Here is an 11,164-nt window from a genome sequence, read left to right as displayed (position 1 = left end):
AAGTTCGCACCCTAAATCATAAGAAGCCTCTTTAAACAGATGCCACTCCTCCTTGTGAGAGACTTGCTAGATATAATTAAAGTGAAGTTGGCACTTTCACACCATATTGCAAATCTCCCAGGGCAAAAACAGTTTTGAATTGTGATGTGCAAAGTATGTTACTAAATCATAAATATTCCTAGCTATTTAATTTTGAATTCAATCTCAAATCATCTTTTTTTGCCTGTTTATATTTTTTTTATTTTATTTTATTGACTCCCTCTATGTTTTATCAGGGGAAAAAAAGAAAGCTGACAATTAACCTCTATCTGAAATTTATTTTATTCAAGGGTAATATAGTGTAGAAGAAAATACAAAATAACTGAATCCAATTTTCTTTGCAGTAATCTGCAATTGATAGGAAGAATAAGATTTCCCCCTACCACATATTCATGTTTATTTTCTTTGAATTTTTAAATGGTAAATAATAATTCATGTCAAATGCTTTCTATTTTATGATCACCCTTGAATTCTTCAAAGCGAATGGAAGTGCCCATTCTGCAGCTGGCATCTCAAATATTTTAGTGTAGTTTTAAGCTTTATAAGTATAAAAATTGGGGTGGGGAGTCATCCTGTATTTTATAAAATAAATTGCTACAAACCTATTACAAATAGAAGATATTTCACATTTTTTCTCATTTAAGACCTAGGTGAGAGCAGAATAAGCAGCTAGGAGGGATGCTTAGTAGGAAAGGTAAACTGCTATGAATTAAATTTCAATTTTCAAGGCCAAAATCTCTCAGCTGATTCCCCTGGCACTTCTGAGCTACAAAAGGGGTGGGAAGATCAGGAAGTCTGTTTGATTAATATAACTCACCTTCACATAAACCATACCACAGTTACAAGATTCTGACTAAAAGGCAGCTAGGTCACATAGAAGATAAAACATTTCATTTGAACTCAGAATTTTGCCTAAGATATGGTCATGAATAAGTCACTAAATTAAGAATAAATATAATAACACCAAACCCATAATGTTAAATAATGTATGGGAAGCATTTTCAAATCCCCTGTATATCCCTGTCCTCAAAATCCACTAATATAGGACTCCTTCCTTATTGGTGAAGATGAATACTCTTTCCTATAGGAATGATTTGGTGGAGTTGAAATTCAAAGTAGTTCTCGCATTGGAAAACTCTTTTTTACTACTGTCTAAGTAAGAGTATCCTTTTAATCTCCAGTGAGACTCTTCAGGGTCAGTTTCCTTTGAGGAATCATCATTTGGTTGCAACAGGTTTCAGATTGAAGAGAGACTTAAGGGACTAATCCTACTTCAAGCTGCTATAAGACAAGACAAGGAAGAAATGAAAAAAGCAAAAAGACTCCACTGAGTTCCCATTACCAGTTTGCTAATCTAGAGACTGAAGGAAGCAGCCCTTTGGTGTCAGATGCAGTACTTTCTCTCTAGGTTGACTTGTTACCTAACTCTCAATATAACTCCTTCACATTGTATTTTCTGTATATTCTCCTATATATACCTACTTTGATTTCTGTTTTGCTATGATTTGGATACATTAAGGGTTTTTTTGCTATTTGCTATGTATAGCTAATGTGGAATTGGTATTAGGTGGGAAAGGAGTCAATACTTGTATTAAAACCTTGATATTCCTCCTTCAAATACCAAAGTGATTGGAAGCTGTATGGAAAGCAATCATATCCTCTAGATGAAAAATTTATAATGGAGAAGATAAACAAAATTCTATTTTGATACCCCCACTCACTGAAAAGAGCAGAGTGGTGGGGTTCAGGCCCAATCTTTTTGTTTCCCCTACTATTAATAATAAAAAATGTGCCAAGGAAAAGATGGGATGGGGATGAAAAGGAGGCTAGAGATAGATACCTATTGTTTTTCACTTTGGAACATTTACCAAAAAAAATAAAATAAAGTCCCTCTGAACACATAGGATTCACCACTTACCCTTCATACTAGTTATTAAAGGTATTATGACAGTGGACAATCCCTTGCAAGGTTAGTGAAACTTTATTTTGCTTCCCTTCCTCAATTGTATGCCTCAGGATTTGTCACTTTTATTCCATTTTTGTCTTATTTTTCAAAGTACCTAAAAGAAAATCCTGGAATATTACCAAAATTCCAGGTAATCCCTTGATTGTGATGTCATGAAGATAATACTTTTAGCCTTCTATGGAATACATAGCATAGCTTTTTATAGAATAGGGAAAAGCACAATTTAAAAAAAATGAGTCAGAGAATGCCGAGTCAGTCTTTAATTGAGTTCAAAGTCTCTCTCTCTCTCTCTCTCTCTCTCTCTCTCTCTCTCTCTCTCTCTCTCTTCTCTCTCTCTCTCTCTCTCTCTCTCTCTCTCTCTCTCTCTCTCTCTCTCCAATAACAGCAAATAATGAGTTGATAAATAACTTGAACTGCTTTAATATATTTACATCGACATTCTCACTATCCTGAGAGCCAACTTCATTCATCCTGATTCATAACTGGGTTCTAGACGCAGATGTCCGCAAAGGAGAAGGTGAAACTGGTGACTTAGCACAGCCCCGCTCAGTCAAATCCAATTCATGTGCATGTCATGATATCACCTCCCTGAAGTCAAAGTTTTCTTGAAGAATGAAGGATAAACATCAATCTTCAATCAACTACAATGAAACCAGAAGACATCAAGAAATTTCAATGAAAAAAAAAAAAGATGGCCTATAAACTTTCTCCACAAGGAAGAAAGGACCAGGCAAAGTAGACATATTCTCAGAGGTAAAATGGATATATTTCCTAATATTGTTAGTTATCTCATCTTTCAGAGCTCACCAGGAACATAAGTAAAAAGAGTCCTTTGAATATGATTACCGAATATGGATCGGTATTCAGTGGAAAAGACGAAGCTGATAAATTTTTGTAATAGTATGACAAGGTCTTATAAACCAAGTGAAGGTATTGATAACTATTAATTTTTTCCACTTTTTGATAAATTTATTTATTTTAACTACATGCAAAGATAGTTTTTTCTTTTTTTTTAGGATTTTGCAAGGCAAATTGAGTTAAGTGGCTTACCCAAGGCCACACAGCTAGGTAATTATTAAGTGTCTGAGCCTAGATTTGAACCCAGGTACTCCTGACTCCAAGGCCAGTGATTTATCCACTGAGCCACCGAGCCACCCAAAGATAGTTTTTCAATATTAATTTCTGGGAAATTTTTCTGTTCCACATTTTGCCCTTTCCCTTCCATTCCCCCATTCTCCTGATAGCCACTAATCTGATATAGGTTATATTATGTATAAGTGTTAAACATCTCCATATTAATCTGTTCTGAAAGAAGAATAAGAAAAGGGAGGGAGGAAAGAAAAAAATGAGAGGGAAAAATAAAAGATAAATATCAAATATTTTGAAAATTGAAAATAGTATATTTTAATCTACATTCAATCTCCATGATCCTTTCTCTGAATGTGGATGGTATTTTCTTTGATCACTGTACTTCTGAGGAGACCTAAGGGTATCATAGTTGATCAACACATAATAATATTTTCCTGGTTATAATCACTTGTATATCAGATCTTGCAAAAGTCTTTTCATATTGTTTTGAAATCTTGATTTCTGATTTATAAAAGGAAAAATAGTTCACATTCACATTCATGTATCACAATTTGTTCAGTCATTCTTCAATTAATGGGCATCCACTCAAGTTCTAATTCTTTGCCCTACAAAAGAGTTGCTCAAAATATTTTTTGTATATTGGATTTTTCCCCCTTTTTTATAAACTCTTTGTGATACAGACAAACCAGTGGTATTTCTGGATCAAAGAACAAGCACAGTTTTATTGCCTCTTGGGCATAGTTCCAAATTGCTTTCCAGAAATGTTGGATTATTTCACAACTCCATCAACAAAACATTAGTATTCCAGTTTTCCCATATTCCTTTAGATTTTGATCATTTTCCCTTTTTTGTCATATTGATCAATATGAGTGTTACCTCAAAGTTGTTTAATTTGCATTTCTCTAATCATAGTTATTGAGAGCAATTTTTCATATGACTATAGATATCTTTCATTTCGGCATCCAAAAACTACATTTTCATATTCATTGACCATTTGTCAATTGAAGAATTATTTGTATTATTATAAATTAGACTCAATTCTCTATGCTTTAGAAATGAGTCCTTTATGAGGACTCTGTAAAAATTGTATTCCAACTTTATGCATTGCTTTCAATCTTGGTTGAAATTGCTTTATTTTTTCAAAAACTTTTTTTTTAAATTTAATGAAATCAAAATTAACCATTTTACATTTTATAGTGTTCTCTATCTCTTGTTTAGTTAGAAATTCCATCTCTTTCCATAGATCTGATAAATAGATAAACTATTTTATATGTTCTACTTAGTCTCTGGTATCAAAATCCCAAAATCACATACCCATTTCAACCTTATCTTGGTATAGGGTGTGGGATGTTCGATTATGCCCAAGTTTCTGCCATACTATTCCAATTTTTCCAGAAGATTTTGTCAAATAGTGAGCTCTTAGCCCCAAAACTAAGTTTATCAAACTTATCAAGCAGGCTTTACCAGTAGATGTTTATAGTCATTTCCTAATGTTTCTTTTGTCCCTAATCTATTCCACTTATCCATAATTCTATAATTCTATTTTATAGCCACAATCAAATAGTTTTGATGACTGCCAATTTATAATACAGTTTTAGATCTGCTATACTTAGACACCTTTCCTTTGCATTACTTTTAATTAATTCCTTTGCTATTCTTAAACATTTTTCTTCCAGATGATTTTGTTTCTATTTTTTCTAGCATTATAAAATAATTTTTGGTAGCTTGATCAATATGGCACTGAATGGACTTCTGGTCAAGATGGTAGAAAGAAGCCAGGCACTGTGGAAAGCTCTCTTGTCTTTCTCTCAGAAATAACAGAATTTAGATCCACAAAACCCAGTAAAGAACCTAGCAGAAGAACCTCTAGCAATAAGGTCTATCTCAGGGGAGTGTGGGTGAGATGGAGGTAGAATCAGGGAGCCAACATAGGGGAAGCAGGATTAGGCCCAGGGACTAACCTGAGAAAAGTCACAGAAGCTTTTAGTTGTGTGAGAAGACAAGGATGGGAGAGTTCCAATGAGGCTGGAGGGAGATCTCCAGCACAATTACTATACATAAGTCAGCTCAGCTAGGCTGGAAGACCAGGGGCACAAGCCCTTGTGTTTTCAGCAGAATCCTCATGTTTTCAGTTGAGTTGCCCTCCCCCCATCCCTGTGGAAGAAAGTGATTCTTCTCAGAAAAAGATATAGTAACAAGCCCCCACACACCAAGACTCAGGTATGGGCAGCAGATCTCCCTCAGTGCTAAGTGAGGATTAAGGAAATTAACTATATAGCTGAGGGCACAGCCCACATTGTTTATGTATAATCTGGATGCATCAGGCCTAGGGAGTGGGCCAAAATTCAAGGTCAAAGGTACTCCAGAGAAAGTGACTAGCATCCCCTATTGGCCAACCCATTTAGAGTTACTAAGTTCAGTGAGCAAAGCCACTAGGGATGTTAACATCAAAGGTCTGTGAACCAGTCCCTCCCCTGACACAAGATTCTAGGAAAATGAATAAAAGCCAGTGAAAAGGGTGTCAATTGAAAACTACCTGTAACACAAAGACCCTAACTCAGAGAGAGTCAGAACTTCTGAGGAGAATATAAATTGGTCTCCAGCTCAGAAAGACTTCTTAGAATAGATCAGAAAGGATTTAAAATCCAATTGGAAAAATTGGGAAAAGAAACCCAAGAGAAAATTTATACCTTTCAAGAGAAAATTAACATATCACAACAATAAAATAATTCTCTCAAAACTACAATGGGAAGGGGTGGCTAGGTGACACAGTGGATAGAGCACTGGCCCTGGAGTCAGGAGTACCTGAGTTCAGATCTGGCCTCAGACACTTAATAATTACCTAGCTATGTGACCCTGGGAAAGACATTTAAACCCATTTGCCATGCAAAAAAAAAAAAGAAATGGAAAAAAAAACATGGATACTTTCCTGAAAAGGATTGCAAAATGAAAACACCAAGGAATATTGTGGCAAAATTCCATAACTGTCGAATAAAACAGAAAATCCTGCAAGCAGCCAGAAAGAAACAATTTAGATACCAAGGAATTACTGAAAGCATTACACAGGACCTGGCTGCATCATCATTGAGGGATCAAAGAGCCTGTAATTGTATATTGCAAAGAACAAGGGAGCTAAGGATACAGTCAAGGATTCACTATCTGGTAAAAGTGAGCCTTCTCTTCTAAAGGAAAAGATGGACACTTGATGAAATAGGAGTGTTCCTAATTTTCCTGCTGAAAAAACCAGTGCTAAATAGAAAATTTGAACTTCAAACAGGAGACTCAAGAGATACATGAAAAGCTAAAAAAAAAGGAAAAGAAAAGAAAAAGTTATCCAATAGGAAATAATTTCCATAAAAAGGTGGGACAGTAAAGAGATGGTAGGATGAAGCAGATTGAATGAGGTAAATTATATTACATGAAGAGGCAACAGGATCTATTGCAATAGCAGGAAAGAAGGGAGGTGGTGAGAAACACCAAAATCTTATGTTCCTCATATTTGCCTCAAAAGATTTCCATGGGAAAAGGGGAGGGGAGGAAAAGAAGAACTGAAAGAAGGAAGGGAACAAAGGGGATGGGGTTAGATAGAAGGGGAAAACACACTGAAGGAAGTGATTTTCACAAGTAAAATACTGGGGAATAAAAAAAGAGGAAAATATAGAGGGAAGATATCATGGAGGGCAATAAAGAATTAGCAATTATAATTTTGAATGTGAATGGGATGAACTCTCCCACAAAATGTAAGTGAATAGCAGAGTGGATTAAAAACCAAAATCGTATATGCTGCTTACAAGAAACTCAACTGAAGCAGAGAAATACATATAGAGTAAAGGTAAAATATTGAAGTAGAATATATTATAATTCAGATGAAGTGAAAAAAGCAGGGGTATCAATCCTTATCTCAGACAAAGCACCTGCAAGAATAGATCTCCTTACAAGAGATAAAGAAGGAAACTGTATCCTCCTAAAAGGTACCAAATACAATAAAGCAATTTCAATACTAATTATGTATGCACAAAGTGGTATAACATCCAAATTCTTAGAGGAGAAATTTAATGAGTTACAGGAAGAAACAGACAGCAAAACTCAACTGGTGGAAGACATCAACCAACCTCTCAGAATTAGATAAGTTTAACCATAAAATAAACAAGAAGGAAGTTAAGGAGGTATATAGAATATTAGAAAACCTAGACATGAAAGACATTTGGAGAAAAATTTAATAGAGATAGAAAGAAATAAACTTTTTTTTTCCTGCAGTACATGGAATCTACACAAAACTTTCCATGTACTAGGGAGTAAAAACCTCATCAAATGCAGAAAGGAAGAAATAGCAAATACTTTCTTCTCAGACCATAATGCAATAAAAAATCATGTGTAATAATGGGCCATGGAAAGATAGCCCTAAAACTAATTGGAAACTAAATAATTTCATTTTAAAGAATGAGTGTATCAAACAACAAATTATAGATAGAATAAATAATTTCAACCTATACAATGACAATAATGAGACAACATATCAAAATTCCTGAGATACAGGCAAGGCATTTATTAGAGGATATAGTATAATCTTTAAATGCTTATATAAATAAAATAGAGAAAGAAGAAATCAATGAACTAAGCATGCACAAAAAAAATTTAATGAAAGAACAAGTCAAAAACCCCAAATTAAAAATCCTTAAAAGTTAACGGATACATTAATAAAATTGAAAGCAAGAAAATTATTGAATAGAGTGGTGGTTAAGTGGAATACACTATTCACAAAAGAGACAGCAGGAAATGCTTATAGTAATCTGCTGTTTGATAAACCTAAAGAGCTCAGCTTCTGGAATAAGAATTCTCTTTAATGAAAACTTTGGAAAATTGGAAGTTAGTATCACAGAATCTTAGAACAAATTTCACACCCTATACCAAGTTAAGATTAAATGGGTGCAGGATTTAGATGTAAAAGACAATATGATAAGCAAACTAAAAGAACAAGGAGTTTACCTGTCATATCTATGGAAGGGGAATCATTTTATGACCAAGGAAGTGAAGGAGCACATCAATTAAAAACAAACTGGATAATTTTCATAATATTTTGCACAAACAAATCCACTGTAATCAAGATCAGAAGAAATGTAGTAGGGGCAGCTAGGTGGTGCAGTGGATAGAGCACTGTACTGGAGTCAGGAGTACCTGACTTCAAATTCTGACTCAGACACTTCATAATTACTTAGCTGTGTGGCCTTAGGAAAGCTCCTTAACCCCATTTGCTTTGCAAAAAAAATACTTTAAAAAATGTTTACAAAAAATATGTAGTAAATTGGGAAATATTTTTTTATAATTAGTGTTTCTGAGAAAAGACTCATTCCTAAAACTGAATTAAATTCATTAAAACAAATATTTCCCAATTGACAAATGGTCAAAGGTTGTGCAAAGGCAATTTGCAGATAAGGAAATCAAAGCTATGCATAGCCATATGAAAAATGGCTCTAAACCATTGCTCGTTAGAGAATTGCAATTTAAAGCATCTCTGAGGTACCACTGCACATCTCTCACATTGACCAATATGACCAGAAAGCAAAATGATCAATGTTGGAAGGGATGTGGGATATCTGAGATACTAATGCATTGTTAGTGGAGTTGTGAACTGATCCAATTTGTCTGGAGAGTAATTTGGAATTATGCCCAAAGAGAAATAAAAAATGTGCATACCCTTTGATCCAGCAATTCCATTACAGGGTCTATCCTTGAAGAGATCATGCAAAAGGGTAAAAACATTCATAGCAGCTTTGCTTATGGTGGCAAATAACTGGAAATTAAGGGGATGTCCATCAATTAGGGAATGACAGAATAAATTATGGTATATGTATGTTAGGGAGCACTGTTGTTCTTTTAGAAATGAGGAGGGATGTTATTTCAGAGAGCCTGGAAAGATTTACACGAACTGATGCTGAGAGAAATGAGCAGAACCAGAAGAACATGGTATACCCTAACAGCAACATGGGGGTTATGAGCAATCTTAATGTGTTTGTTCATTCTATCAGTGCAATAATTAGGAACACTTATAGACTATCTGCAACAGAGAATACCATCTGTATGTAGAGAAAGAATTGTGCAGTTTAAACAAAGACCAAAGGCTATTACCTTTAAATTTTTTTTAAGTTTTCTTATGTGTAATTTTGCTATCTATCATTTTATTTTATCTTTAAGGATATGTTTTTTTTTTTATTTACTCAACACATTCAATTTTGATCAATGCATATCTTGTAAACAATGTAAAGATTACCAGACTGCCTTCTGTGGGGACAAGGGGGAAGGGAAGGGTGAGTGGGAAAAAATTGTAAAATTCAAAACCTTAACAAATGAAAGGTAGAAACTACTATTGTATTTAATTGGAAAACAAATAACATATTTATATAATAAAAAGAAAATGTATTTTACTGATTAAGTCATTTAAAATAGGTGAATTTGTCATATTTATTATATTTTCTCAACCTATCTACCAGCAATTGACAATTGTCTTGCCAGGTGGACTGCCAAATATTTCATGTGGCTTAGAATTACTTTAAATGGAATTTTCTTTCTATCTCTTGCTTCTGGGCTTTGTTGTAGTAATATAAGGACATGTTGATGATTTTTAACATTTATATCCTGCTACTTTGTTGAAGTTTTTAATTGTTTCTCTAAGCATTCCATCATATCATCCATGAAGAGTGAGAATTATATTTCCTCACAGTCTACATTGAATAATATGGTGCTATCAGTCATCCTTGTTTCACCCCTGCTCTTATTGAGAATTCTTCTAGCTTATTCCTATAGTTTTTAGTGTAAAAGTCTATACAGGTCAAGATAGTAGGAAATTGCTGGAAAATAGTTTCTCATATTAAAAAATGAAAAGAAAAGAAACAGCGATGGTATAAGACTCAAACAAAAAAAAAAAGTTGAGTATCCAAAGATGTTCCGACTGAAAATTTTAGGTAATACCCTCAAAATTGGCTTTATAGCTCATTGGAAGTTGTAATATTAACATAAACATGGTAAAGGAAGAAATTTTTTCAGGGTGGGGGACAGATAGAATTCTTTATCATAAGTCCATCAGAGAAATTGATTCAACATTTTTCCCACAGTTGTTAGTGCTAATTATTCTCCCCTCCATCATATTCCTTCACCCCATTTATTTTATTTTCCCCACTCTCCTTTAACCCCATCCCTCCCCAAAAGTGTGTTGCATCTGACTACCTTCCCCCCATGATCTTCCCTCTCTTCTATCACCTATACCCCTCTCTTCTACCCCTGTCTCTTTTCTCCCCTTTTATTCTAGGGTAAGAAAGATTTCTATACCCAACTGAGAGTGAATGCCATTCCCTCTCTGAGCTTCTTCTGATGAGAATAAGGGTCACTCTCTCCTCTCATCTTCCTCCTTTTCCACTCCACTTGCCGCTTTTATATTAAATAACATACCCTATTCTACCTCTTCTTGCCATTTCTCTCAGTACATTCCTTTGTAGCCCAATAACTCCATCTTCTTAATACAACTCCATCTTCAAATTTCTGAATTTTGCATTGTCTGTATATGCTCCTTCTAACTGCCCTAATAAATGAGATATTTCATGTGCTATCATTATCATCTTTCCATGCAGGATAACAAGCAGTTCAACATTATTAATGATGTTTTGCTCATGATTTGCCCTTCCCATCTGCCTGCTCTATGCTTCATCTGAGTAGCTGGAATTGAAGATCAAAATTTCAGTTCAGCTCCTTTCATTTCATCAGGCAATTTTGAAAGTTCCCTATTTCATGGAAAATCCATCTCTTCCCCTGAAAGAGCATGACCAGTTTTGGTGAGTAGTCAATTCTCGCTTGTAACCCAATAATTTTTATCTTTGGGAAAAATTACCTTCCAAACACTATGAAGCCTAAATGTCGATGCTGCTAAATCCTGTGCAATCCTGACTGTAGCTCCACACTATTTGAATTGTTTCTTTCTGGCTGCTTGTAATATTTTCTTCTTGAATTGAGACTTCCGAAAATTTCATTATAATATTTCTGTAAGTATTTGTTTTGAGGTTTCTTTTAGATGCTGTTCGG

The 11,164-nt window shown here is 34.5% G+C and overlaps 1 pseudogene; it reads left to right on the top strand.

Moving 5' to 3' along the window:
- The first annotated feature begins 2,856 nt into the window (after positions 1-2,856).
- Positions 2,857-11,164, top strand: part of LOC141492115 (nucleophosmin-like) — a 62,053-nt pseudogene continuing 53,745 nt past the window's right edge.

The sequence above is a fragment of the Macrotis lagotis genome, chromosome 6 (assembly GCF_037893015.1).
Source record: "Macrotis lagotis isolate mMagLag1 chromosome 6, bilby.v1.9.chrom.fasta, whole genome shotgun sequence".
Lineage (NCBI taxonomy): Eukaryota > Metazoa > Chordata > Mammalia > Peramelemorphia > Peramelidae > Macrotis > Macrotis lagotis.
Note: the sequence above shows the minus strand (reverse complement) of the source record. Positions and strands in the feature narration are given on the sequence as shown.